This window comes from Petaurus breviceps, unplaced genomic scaffold (genome assembly GCF_028583685.1).
Source record: "Petaurus breviceps papuanus isolate PSGF00001 unplaced genomic scaffold, PetGlider_PUasm1.0 76, whole genome shotgun sequence".
Taxonomy (NCBI): domain Eukaryota; kingdom Metazoa; phylum Chordata; class Mammalia; order Diprotodontia; family Petauridae; genus Petaurus; species Petaurus breviceps.
This window is the reverse complement of record NW_027186473.1, coordinates 56,715,049-56,729,107: the sequence shown is the minus strand read 5'-3', so window position 1 is coordinate 56,729,107 and position 14,059 is coordinate 56,715,049.

The window sequence follows — 14,059 nt, the reverse complement described above, 5'->3', positions numbered from 1 at the left end:
GAATTGCTTCATGTTAAAATATCACCCCTCTCAAAATGTTCAAATAGAACTGTGCTGAATAATGAGGCAGATGGAAAATTGAAAGGAGAGAGTGAGTTCAGAATGTTTCTGCTTACCCGTTTGGCATGCAAATCAATGGGATCATACCTTCCATTCTCTGCCCAGTTTGCCAACCCATAATTTGGAGGCAACTGCCCCCATGGAACTACATCTTAGAGGACCAGAGAGAGATGGGGTCCAGCTACCTCAAGAGCTAGATAAGTCTCCATGTGAATCACAGTATTGCAAAATGTCAGAGCCAGCAGGGAACTCAGAGGCGGCCAGCTTCATCGTTGTTTTGCCTAAGAATAGTCCCATGTCTATTTTTGTGACCAAGACAGTGACCAAGATGTCCATCTTTCCCTAAGCAGAAAGTCAAGATTAAAGGAAGGAGATTTAGTTGGGAGGACCTATGATGGCTTCTAGGTTGTGGAGTGAGATGCCAAGCCCAGGGGTCTGATCTGTGTCTCTCAACCTACACATAGTCCAATACCCCACCCAACCTGCTTCCCCAAGGTCAGCTAGACTGTAAACTCCTTGAGAGCAATGAATGTTTTTTGTTTGTTTTTGTCTGTGTCCCCATAATACTTAGTTCAATGCCTTGCATAGTCAGCCCTTAATAAATTCTGATTGGGTTGGATTGGATTGGATCTAGTCTAACCCATATTTGAACTATAATATCCTCCATACCAGAGGTGTCAACCATGTGGCTCGAGGTTCAACACTGCTGAGTACTGCCCTAACCAGAGTAAAATGTAATTGGGAAACACTTAACAAAAATATAATAAAACATAGATAACATTCCGTTTTAAAATTAAGTCATTATACTGACAGATCTTACATATGGCTTAGCACCTCTCTTTCCCGCCCCTACCCCCATTCTCTTTGAGTTTGACACAACTGCTCTCTAATATCCCAGCAAGCGATCATCTGGTCTCTACTAGAAGACCCCTTGGAAAGAGAAGCCCACTCCTACACTAAGGTAACTCCATTCAAAGGGCAGGAAATGTCAGCTGTCTGCCCTCAGGCTTGAGGAGACAGGAAATAAGGACAAGACCCTCTCAAGGTAGGCTCCAAGCTCTACAACTTTGTTGAATCCAGAAACCTCTCTGGAATCTCACTCAGTTCCAGGAGTGGAAGGTGTTGTGGATGGTCACCAAAGGGGGAAGACTCTTTGAGCAAACAGTGTTGGGCCATGACAAGTCCTATCTGCGAGGTTTATCACCTGTGTGACTTTGGACAGGTCAATTCATCTCCCCAAACTTCAGTTTCCTCAAGTGTGGAATGAGGGGGGTGGATCAGATGGCCTCTGGAGCCCCCCTTCCAGCTCTAGGTCTATGAATCTTTCTAAGCAGATGAAACCAGGAATCTCCCATCCCAAAAGCTTGCTTGCTTACCCCGAAGGACACCAGGTGGTATAATGGATGGAGTGCTGGACTTGACATCAGGAAGATTTGAGCTGAATCCTGTTTCTGACACTCCCTCTGTGACTCTAGGCAAGTCATGTGTCCTCTGAGTTTCAGTGATAAAAATACAAGTCTGAGCACCTGTTTGATAACCCTAACAATAGTTGTTGTTCTTTTTGTTTTTTACTAATTCAAAGAAGCAGTTAAGTTCATTTTTATGGTATGTGTACCCCACCTCCTCTCCAAGTCTTTCTCATCATTCAAGGCCCATTTAGAATCTCCCTTCACGCTGATTTCTCCTTTTTGTATGGCACCCAGACCTGAGTTACACACGTTAGCACATATCTGAACATAGGGCTAGAATTTCCATACTGTATCTGGGGTTTTTCCCCAGGATGTGAACATAGGGGTAGAGAGAGCATCCTCCCTGGTGGGCCATGCCTACTCTCCATGGTGACTCTTGTTCCAAACCCTCACTGTTGTGTGATGCAATTTCCTCCAGTCTACCTACCTCTAGTTTACCTGCTCTCCTCTCCCAGAAGGCAGCCCTCCGAGTCTCCTCCCCTCCCTATCAGTGGCAGGGCCTGACTCTCTGGAGGACCATTTTTCTTGGCTTTTCTTTGTATCCCAAGCACTTAGCACAATGCCTGCCACATAGAGTTGATAAACACCAGTTGATTGATTGGCTAATTGATTGGCTGACCACTCTTTGGTACCTGTGTAACAGATATGTCATTTTTTGCTTTGGTCACCTTTCTCCCTCCCTGGCGCCCACTCCCAATCCCTAATCAACTGATTTTGTCTCAGGTACAAGAATTCCTAGTTGAGTTCTATACTCACTGGCATTTTTTTTTCCTTAGCAAGATTCATCTTTCTAAGTGAACTGACTTAAAGCATCTTAAGGCCAGGGACCACATTTTATATCTCTATCCCCAATACTATCTCAGTGGTAGGTATGCAGTTGATGCTTGCTAAATAATTACTGATTATTTTGTGAATGATATGGTTAGGAATTTTGAGCTGTAATCATTTTACATATGAGAAAACTGAGTTTTGGGGAGGTGAAATTGGTCAAATGCCAAACACATAGCAAGTTACAAAATTTGGATTCAAATCCATAGCCTATTAGCCACAAATCTACTGTTCTTTCTTTTTTTTCTTTTTGAAGATTAGGAGATGGGATGGGGGTACATCTAATCACTCAATCCAACAGTATTTATAAAGCACCCACTATGTCACAGGTACTATACTAGGTGCTAGGAATTCAGATGCAAAGAATGAGACAATCTCTACACTTAAGGAGCTCAGCTAACTGTAAGGGATCTCAGAGACCATCTAATCCAGTACCATCATTTTACAGATGGGGAAACTGAGGCCTACAGAGGTAAAGAAATTTATACAAGGGGGTGGCTAGGTGGCGCTATGAGTAAAGCACTGACCCAAGTTTGGTTCCGGCCTCAGATACTTAACACCCACACAAAAACTAGCTGTGTAACCTTGGGCAAGTTACTTAACCCCAATCGCCCTCCAAAAAGCAAAAAAAAAAAAAATTTATCCAAGGTCATACAAATAGTAAATATCACAGGCAGGATTTGAACTCAGGACCTCTGATTCCAGAGTCCAATATGCTTTCTATTATACTGAATAAATCAATTCTTTTGGAAAAATGACATCTTTGCCTACCTAAGTACAACTGTCTATGTTTTGTAACTGTATGCCTTTAAAGAGACTAAAGTTTATCATGACTTTTATCAATACTAATTGCCAGCACACATATAGCACTTTAAGGTTCTCAGAGTACTTTACCTGTGTTATCTGATCTCCACAACAATCCTTATAGGTAGGTGTTGATGTTAGTGCCATTTTATAGATGAGGAAACTGAAGCTGAGACAGGATGGTAAGAAACTTCAGAACATGCCAGCAGAAGATCTTTTGAAGGAAACGGGGATACACAGACTGGAGAAGTACTGGAGGAATCACACAATGAATTTTTTAAAAGACTTAAATGACAAAAAGTCATGTGGAAGAGAAATAAGTGTGTATGATTCTGGAGGGGGAAATAGAATCCACATTAGAGGCTCTAAGCATTCAGATTCCAGCCCAATTTAAGAAAGAGCTTAACTGAAATTTGGATTGTTAGGAAGTGGAATGGGCTGCCTTATGAGGCAGTGAGCTCTCTGTGTCTGGAAATGTTCAAATGGAAGCTGGATGACCACTTGTCAAAGCTATTGTAGATGGGCTCCTTGTTTTGAGCAGCAGGGCTGAACTAGAAAGATTACTTTGAAGGTGCCTTCAAACTCTGAGTCTATGATCCTATGAAATTAATTCAATTACTTTTCCATAAGTTTCAGCTATGTTTCCCACACCATTCTTTTGCCTGCCCTTAGACCTAAGTAAGGAGCAGGAAAAGAGTCAGCAGCAGGCCTCATTGATGCTAGTAGCAGTAACTGTGGTCAGTCATTGACTGGACCCAACTGCCAGGTTTTGCCTTATTGTATACTGTCTCCACTGCAATCCCTTGGCTGAGTCCAGGGCAAAACTGCTTCCAGCAAAAAATAATGCATAGCCAAGGCAGAGCTTGGCACAGAGCGTCCCTCAGTCCGCATGCAAACAAGAGCCAGAGATGTAGAGAAAGATAAAATAGTTTTATGATTAGAATGCTGCTGGCATCTGGCCTGAAACCCCAACACAACATGTAGTCCTAAATCTGCAGGTGTGGGAGAGAATGATCACCATTGAAAGCCAGGGGGAAAAGAGGAGAAATTGGCCACCTGAAAAGAAACTAAAGAAAAGGGACTGAACTCCTGGCAAATCTTCAGGATGAAACACCTTTGGGGCCAGTTAACAAAGGCATATGCAGCAGGCTTATCAAATTTTCATATGGCCCCAAACTAGAAGGGATGGCTAACAGTCAGTCATCAAAAGGATCTTATCTGGGACATTGAATAAGACTTACCTATAATTCATACAGGGGGCAGTTAGATGGTGCAATGGATAGAATGATGGTCCTGCAGTTAGGAAGACTCATCTTCCCGAGTTCAAATCTAGCCTCCACCCTGAGCAAGTTACTTAAGTTTCTTCATCTGTAAAATAAGCTGGGAAAGGAAATGACAAACCACTCTAGTATTTTTGCCAAGAAAACCCTATATAGGGTCATGAAGAGTCAGATATGACTGAACAACAAATAATATAATAATCATTTAGACAGTGTGTGTCAGAGGTATTCTATCTTTCAAGATGAGATTTAGTAAGGATAAATGTAAAGACCTACATATGGCTCCAAAAAATCAACTTCACAAGGACAAGATGGGGGGAAGTGGATTTTGAGCTCAAGATAGGACACAATTGCCAAAAAAAGAAAAAAAACCTAATGCAATCTTTGGTTGCCTTAAAAAAGGCAGAGCTTTGAAGAATAAGAAAACAGAAGTCCTATAGTATGCTGCCCTAGTCAACCAATCATTCCACAGCTTTTTATAAGCACCTGCTGTGCTTTGGGTACTGTACTATTTATATCAATGTCTATAAGTACAAAGAATAAGATAATATCTTCTCATGAGGGGCTGACATCCTACATCTGGAGTGCTGTGTTCAGTTCTGAGCACTACATTTTAGGAAAGACATTGAGAAACTTGAAAGTATTCAGAATAGAGTATTCCAACTAATGGAATTGAGTTCACACTAAATGTGGATCAATTGCAGGAACTTTGGATGTTAGCCAATTGAAGAGATTTAAGAGGGCCATGATAATGCTGTTCCAAGTAATTGTAGAGGATGGATTAGACTGGTCTACTTTGCCCCAGATGGAAGAAGTTGGAGCGAGTAGAAGCTGCAAAGAGGAGGATTTAGGTTGGATGGCAGGAAATACTTGCTAACAATTTTTATTGTTGTTCCAGTCATGTCAAACCCTTCGTGACTCCATGTGGGATTTGTTTGGCAAAGATACCAAAGTGGTTTGCCATTTCCTTCTCCAACTCATTTTACAGATGAGGTAACTGAGGCAAGCAGGGTTAAGTGACTTGCCCAGGGTCACACAGCTAGAAAGTGCCTGAAGCAAGATTTGAACTTAGGAAAAGGAGTCTTCCTGATTCCCAGCCCAACACTCTATCCACTGCACCACCTAGCTGCCTAGCTGCTGACAGTTCAAACTATCCCAAAGTGGAATGGGCTCTTTGTTATGACAGTGGGTTCTCCTTATTAGGGAGTGGGAAGGCATATCTAAGCAAAGATTTGCTTGCTTGTTAAGTATCTAATAAAGCTCATACTTCTTCAGGTATGGGTTGGACTTGATAACATCAAAGGTCCCTTCCAAATCTGAAATTCTATGATGCTAATGAAGCAAGGTTTCTGTAGATTTATGGACTGAATATCATACTTTTTTCAAATCTGAAATATGAGAAAGACATTGGAAGGCACAAGACAAGAAGAACCAGCTCTTCCAACTGGTTCCTGGTTTTCAGGTTCCCTCCCCAAAGGTTTAGGAGCATTTCCCCTTGGGTGGGATGAGGGGATTCTCTAGGTTAAGTTGAGATATCTTACTTCCTATAGTAGAGTTCATTCATTCTGTGTATCATCTGGTTCATTCTGATCTGACAGACGTCTCTGATTTCTATTTGCTATCTGTCTGCTTATATAGAGGCACTATTTGTGGTCTTTTGGGTGTCACTAGGATTTGGTGGGAAGGAATGAAGTCTTCCTATGTAAACTTGCGGTATGAGTTTCACTTTAAGGAAAAAGAACCCACAAAGCAGCTTGAAACAAAGAACAAAATCATTTCCCCTGGACTAGCAATATTCTAAGGAGTGGATAGATATTCTAGTCTATTACATTCTCTGAGGAAAACAGAACAGCCAGCCTTGTGGCTGGCCCCTTCTCTGGAAGAAATCAAAGTCTCTCTTATAGAGCGGTGGGAGAGCATCTAGAGATACCTATTCATGACTCCCCATAAATCACATATAGACAAACCCATGTAGACATATATATGTATATATGCATGTATAACCCACATGGGCATCATACACTCGCTAATACAGTTATCAAAATATTTTTCTTTAAGGTCACAGACCCTTGGACTAGGAAAATACAAGTATATATAAGTGTCAAAAATATACAAAGTAATTTCAAGGACGAGAGCAGTAGCAACAAGTGGGATAAGAAAAGACGTCTTCTAGAAGAGGGTGCATATACCAGGCTGGGCTTTAAAGGAAGCTAGGGATTCTGTCACCTTTTCTGAGGTCAGTCTAGAGGATCACTGTTATAATTAGAACTATGAGAAAGTTGGATTTGGGACAAGTGGGAAAAGCAAGACCAGTTGACTAAATATGTGTACCCTCTTTAATACAGTGACATCAAATCTTTCAGCCTCCTCATTAGTCCAGAGGTTGACCCTTTAAAATGAGACAGGTGGTAGAGAGATAAGAGTGTTCCATTTCCAAATTCATCTTCTCCTTTGCTTACCTTGGCTTAATGAACACCCTGCTGTTAAGGGTGAATCTCCTGATGTCTGGAATTTTCCCCCTCCCTCTCGTCAAATCAGTTTTCCTCTTGCAGGCTAACGGTAAAATCCTGAAATACCCACCAGCTGAGCTGCCAGCTGTTTGAGGTGGGTAGCATCCTTGTCATATGGGGATTAACGAACCTAAAATATGGGCAAACTGGAGAGCAAACGATCGAGTAACAGCTATGCCCAGCCCTATGGCACAACTGCTCAAAACTCTTTTCCTTTTTTAAGAAAGTGAGGAGCCTCAGGGCATTAAATAAGAAATGCTGAATTACTTCTGTACTGTATGCCTAAATTTGCCTTTGCAATGATGTCTGGGTGCATTCTCATATATCATAGTTTCTTAAATCATTACTTTATCCATACTGGCTTTCTCTGCCTGTGACCTGAAAAAAAAAGTCAATTTATCAGACTATGGGTTTAGAAATGGAAAGAGCTTTGGCAATCATCAGGCCCAACACCTCTTGCCCCCAATTTATAGTTGAGGAAACTGAGGCCCAGATAGGTCATGTGACCTGCTTATGGTCATAAGGGAAGATGCTGGAATTTAAACCCAAATCCTCTGGCTCAGAATCTTGTATATTTTCCTCTTTTCCACAGGTTGCTGCCAATGTAGATTTATGGCAAAGGAAAGTTATGTAGGCTAGCAGCCTATACAATGATTTGTATGGAACTTAAACCTGTTCCTCAGTGACTTCCAGCATAAAAACAAAGCTAATCCTCTCCCTGGACACAAACAAATCTCACCAGGGAATCATGGGCTTATGAAGAAGAACTCCACAGTACAAGGCTTTCCCTCTCTTTTCAGCCTTCTTTTTTTTTTAAGTGTCTATTGTTTATTTTAAAATTATTTTTAAGTTTAATTTTGAACATTTTAAATTCTGAGCTATCTCCCTCCCTCCATCCCACCCTGACATATATATGCATATTATATATATACATATGTATATGTGTGTGTTTATATATACATATATATATATAAAACCATGCTATGCATACTTCCATTTATCATTTCTTTTCCTAGAGGTGGATAGCATCTTCTTTCATGGTCCTTTGTAGTTGATTTGAATATTTATAATACACAGAATAGCTTAGTCATTCACAGTCATTCTTCAAACAATATTGCTGCTGCATCATTAATTTTGTGTTTGCTGTTGCAAACACAATGTTGCATCATTATTCTTCATAGTATTGCAAGGTTCTGAGATACTCATCACCAGTCTATGGAGAACTGAAATTAAGGACCTCCAAAAGGACAATGGAGGGATTGGTGCTGGGCATCACCAGGTCACACCACATTACAAAAGAGAAACTAGTGAAGTAGTGTCAAGAATGCTGTCAGAGAAATGTGTGCATAGGTCAGGCATAGGGAAAGGTTAACTTATGGCCAGTGCATGAAGATCATAGGTTAACAGTGGCAAGTTACCTATGGGCCCTGTGGCTAGACTCCATAGTCTAATCCTCTCATTTTACATTTTACAAAAGAGGAAAGTACAGAACAGAGAGCACAGAATGCCTTGCCTTTCCCAAAGTCACACATCTATTAAGTGTTTAATGTGGGATTTGAACCTCACTCTTCCTGATGGGGGCACAGTGCCCCCTCCTATACAATGATACCTTTCAATAAATATATCCTCAGGTTGTCAGCACAATTCAAGAAAAGCCATCTCCTCCATATACACATTGGGTGGGCCTCCTGCGGCTAGTTTATAATAATAAAAAGTTAAAATTTACATGCCACTTTAAGGTTTGCAAAAACACTTGACATACATTATTTCATTTGAGTCTAACAACAACATTGTAAGGAAAGTGTTATTATTTCCCCATTTTACTGATGAGGGGATGGAGGTTGAAAGGTGTTGTGACCTGCCTAGAGTTACACAGTGACTGAGGGAGGACCCAAACTCAGATCCTCTCGATGTAGAGCTCAGTGTTCTCTTCACTGTACCACATTGCCTTTTGATGAAGTATCCTCTGGAGGTCAAGAGAACTCAACAAAGACCCTCAGTACATAGGGTGGCTCCCTGGGGTTAATTTGTGGGAGGACATGGACTAGCACATGGGCAGGCAAGGGTGAACTGTAATCTTCAGAAAAAAGGAAAAAGCATGGGATTCTGGATCAAAGGACTTTGGTACCATCTGCGTGACTTTGGGCAAGTCATATAATCTCTCCCAGGCTGTTTCCTCATTTAAGGAAGAGTACCATATTTATTGAAAGACTGGAATATTGGAGACCCCGCCCTCCTTCATTTTCCCTTCTAAGCTAATGCAAGGTGATCAGGAGTCAACACCCTATCCAAATGCAGTCCTATTGAGGTCACTTCCTTGGATACCATTCACCTGAGCTATCATTTGGCAAGTGGTCCAGGTGCCCTGAGGATATCTGGGCAAAGACTCTAGGCATCTAGGCACACTGGGGACTTCAGACTTGGCCCATCTTGCCTATTAAATCCTGTATTTGGTTTCAGGTTTCAGGCCAACAGCTGTACTTAACTGTACAAAGGTCACAGGGAAAAGAAGATGATACATCTCTCCTGAAAAGTGGCAGAGAAGGTTTTGCCTCCTTTCTTTCTTTTCCTTCCTTCCTTTTTTCCTTTCTTAGTATCTGCTTTTCTTCCTTTACTTTTTCTTCCTTCCTCCTCTTTTTCCTTCTCTCTGTCACTCTCTACCTGTCTTTCTGTCTCTGCTCTCCTTTCTCTCTGTCTCTCTCTCTTCCTACTTCCTTCTATCCCTTCTTTCCTTCCTTCCTTGCCTCCTTTATTCATGCAAATATTATTGCATCATAGAGTGGCTTTTCAAACCTTTGCATTTGCCTTAAAGGGAAGTTTGCTTTAAGAAGGTTCCTGTGGAAATTTCAATCATATTCCTATTCATAGGCAGGGAGTGAGTAGGAACTAAAAATATTACCATTTGATTTTGCTCTCTGAAGCTATTTGAAGAGAAGACATGGAGTCCTCTGAGGGAGCCCTCCCTGTCTTGTTCACCTGTACAAACATTGATTTCTTCCTCTGAATCGGATGGCATCATTCACTGGGTTCTAAGCAGGTCTGTAAATCCCCAAACAATGGGCTGTGAAGGCTTCCAGGCCACCTTCCTCCACATATAAAATGAAGTTCTCTGAATTCAAGTTACACTCTTAACAGGCAAGACAGTTTGGTTACTGAGAAATCTCAGATCAGACTGGGCGTACAGGGTATTAAAAGCCAAATTAGCTGACAAGTACCATCTCCCCTCCATGTGCAGCCCGACATCAAGCAGTTATTAGTGCTATGTTGTGGCAAGACAGAGCAACACATGGCTTTCATGCCCACTTTCATTATTCATTGGCTCATTCTCCGCCCTTGCAGGGCTGTAATGTGCGCTAAGTGTGGACAAGTCAAATGAGAAGAGGGTTGGAAAATATTGTACTTCAAAGTGAATTCAGACAGAGCTGCAGATTTACAAGTGTTGGACTTTATCTGAAACCACTAGTTTGTTTGAGTGTTTGAGTTTGTTTTTTTTTTTCTTTTAAGATGAAAGATTCCTTTAAAGAAAAGGGGAATAAAAATTCCCCAGAAATCTGTCTGAATTTGACTAGATCTGTCTATTGGTATAGGATTTAAATTAAGATGTGAAGAGATGGTCTTCCGTGGCCTCATTAAAATAGAGGTACCCCAGGACTAGAAGAAACAGACACTAAGAAAGTACTTAAAAAATTGACACCAGTGTCTGGTGACCCAAGGATAGAGCTGTCGACTTGGGTGGAATTTATGGACATCTAAGGCCTGCTTGCTTTTTCCATCCCTGCCCCATTCCCTGATACCAGGACACAGTTGTGATTGACAGATGGAGGCAACATTCTGGAACCAAGATAATCACTTGGTATGACCTCATCAACTAACAAAGTTCCACCTTTTCATAAAAGGCAATTAACAGCGCTTTAATGATCTTATTGTCTCTCCTGTGGCATGGAAACAATAAGGCTCATTTAGGGATTCTGATGCTGTTTTATTTTCCATTGAAGGAAAGCAAAACGAAAATGTTTAGGAAACTTTAGAGGACAAAAAATCATTGAAAAGAGTCAGAAGCAATACTAGCTGTCTCATTCAGGGTGGTTTGCTGAGCAATGAGGAATGGATGGCATTTTCAGGTGCCACCAGATGCCATTCAGATGGCATTTTATAAGGCAGTGCTTGCTACCTGCCATCCAGATGCAGGTGCTGAATTTTTTGTTCTTCCATCTCATTCATTTAGGGCCTGATGGAAAGCAAAGCTAACTAAATCCACAGTGTGGTGAAAACAGGAGTGTTGCTGAAGTCAAAAGACCTGAATTCAAATCCAATATCTGATGTTTGCTACCTAGATAGCTCTAAGTAAGTCTTCTTTGTGCTAATTCTCTTTTATATTTACCCCATATTCCCCAACACGTACTCTTCAAACCAGGGACACCAGCCTCCTGGCTGTTCCACAAACAACATGTTCCATCTCTCAACTTGGGCATTTTCTCTGACTGTCCCAAGCTTGGAATTTTCTCCTTCTTCTGCTCTGACCACTGACCTTTCTGTCTTCCTTTAAGTCCCAACTAAAATCCCACCTTCTACAGGAAATCTTTCCTAACTCCGCTTAATTCCACTGCTTCTCCCTCTGTGAATTATTACCTATTTAGCCTGTATGTCATTTACTTTGTATATATGTGTTTCCCCATTATATTGTAAGCTCCTTGAGGGCAGGGATTGTCTTTTGCCTCTTTTTGTATCCTTAGTGCTTAGTATAGTGCCTAGAACATAGTAGGTGCTTAATAAATGTTTACTGATTATTGATTATTAATGATATATTTATATGTGTATGTATGCCTCCCCCATTAGAATGTATGCTTTTTGAAAACAAAGATTGTTTCAGTCTTTTGATTCACATCCCTTGCAAAGAGTAGGTATATAAGGGCTACTTCACTGATGAGTTAACCTCCCTGGGCCTCAGTTTCCTCATCTATATAATGAGGTGATTGGACCACATGATCTTTGCCATCCTTTCCAGTTCTTGATGTATGATAAGATTTCACTGTGCCTTTGCCTCAACTACCACATGTCAGGGATGCACCCCCTCCCCACCTCTGCTTCTTAAAATCCCTAACTTTCCTTTGCAATTTCTTTCAGTTTAACATAAATTTATTTTTTCTCCCTCCCACTTTCACCCACATTTAAAAAAAAACAAACTTTTTTTAACTTGTAAAAATAAGAACAGTCCTGCATAGGATGCATCCAAAAATGTGTCTAGTTCTGCACTTTGAGTCCATTACTTCTCTATGAGGAGCTACTTAGTTTCTTTCAAGTTTCAGGTCAAGTATCCACCTTAAATGAAGAGCCTTCTCTGACCCCCCAGCTGTAGTGCTCCTCCCTCCTCAAACTACAGTTGGCTGTGCTACTCTCTTTGAGAACAAAGATTCTTTTTCTCTTTAATTATTGTATTCCTAGGCCTTGGACACCTATACATTTGTTGACTTGAACTGTTGTTACGTGAAGTTTGACTCTGGAATTTATAGTTACAGACCCTGGTGCCACAATAATAGTCTTACTGGCTGTTCCTCTTGGGCTTCCCATTCTGAAACTACAGTCAGCTGACCAACAAAAAAGGTATCATTATCTTGGACCATCTTCCTGGTTCTCTATAGAGGCACTTACATTTCAAAACTTAGTCTTAAGCCCAAAGATTTTGTGTTGTGATCTTTGATTCTTACATATTCAGTAAACATGAATCCAACTAAGAGTTGGACCAAAGACCAAAAATACAAGATTTCAGTAATGATGGTGCCTTTAGTTCATAAAGCATTTCCCTTCTAATGAAATAAAAGCTCACAGAGTTAAAAATAGTTGGAAAATGGCACAATTATTTGTATCTCCCTCCTCTAAGGGCCTCTTCTGATGTCTCTTCATGGCAAAGAAGTAATCCTAAATTGTAGGATTATAGATTTGGTCCTGGGAAGGACCATATAGGCTTCCAGACCAACTCTTTCAATGACTTCTAAGGAAGCTGAGGTCCATAAAGGTTAAGTGACTTACCCACAGTCTCACAGGTGACAAGTGACAAAGCTGGGATTTAAACCTAGGTCCAAGACCAAGAATCGCTCCAATAAACCATTATAATGCATTTTAGAAAGAATCAAATTGAAGCACCATTCCGATATCACTACATGTCGAGGTCTGACCAGATCTTCCTAAAGCACATTGGGATAATCTGCACCATCAGCAGAGGAAAAGAAGGAGTACTTTTTACTGGGCTTCAGCAGGTTGAGATTTGTCTCCGGTTATAAGGAATCCTGAAGACCTCAATAAGGAATCCTGAAGACCTCAGGAAAATTGAATTAGCTTTCCAAATATTTGGGTTGTTCTATGACAACCTTTGAGTTTGATTTAGTCTGACTTATTCAGATCTTATCATATACTACTCTGCTCAGAAATCATCAGAGATTTTCTAATGATTACCCAATAAAGTTCAAACCCCTTTGCCTGGCATTCAAGGTTTCTTCAGGAGGATATCACCCAACCTTTTCAATCTCATCTTCCAAGTACTTGTCCTATGTTGCTGCAAAACTGGCCTACTCTGTTCCTGAATGCACCCTAGGCCTTCCTACCTCTATACCTTTGCTCATGACATTCATTGTGCCTAGATAGACCTCTCTCCTCTTCATCTACTGAACTCCTTCCTACTTATTCTTTGAAGAGCCTAGATTGAGTGTCAACTCTTTTAGGAAGTCTTCCCTGATCTCTTCAATCAGTAACTATCCTCCTTCTCTGAACTCATGTATCACATCTCTCTAATACATTTGTCATATAATACATTAATGTTATTATATTTGTCTATATGTGTGTCTTATCTCTCACTAGACTAAAAGTTCTATAAAGATAGGGATCATGACATCAAACTTTGTATCTTCCTCAGCATTTAGTGTTCTACAACCAACTGGTACTTAATTAATTTTATTAAATTAATGAATGGATAGATAGATAAACAAACAAACAAATAAATGAATAAATTAAGGAAAGAAGGGAGGAAGAAGGAAAGGACAAAGGACGGAGGGAGGAAGGAAGGAAGAAAGGAAGGAAGGAAGGAAGGAAGGAAGGAAGGAAGGAAGGAAGGAAG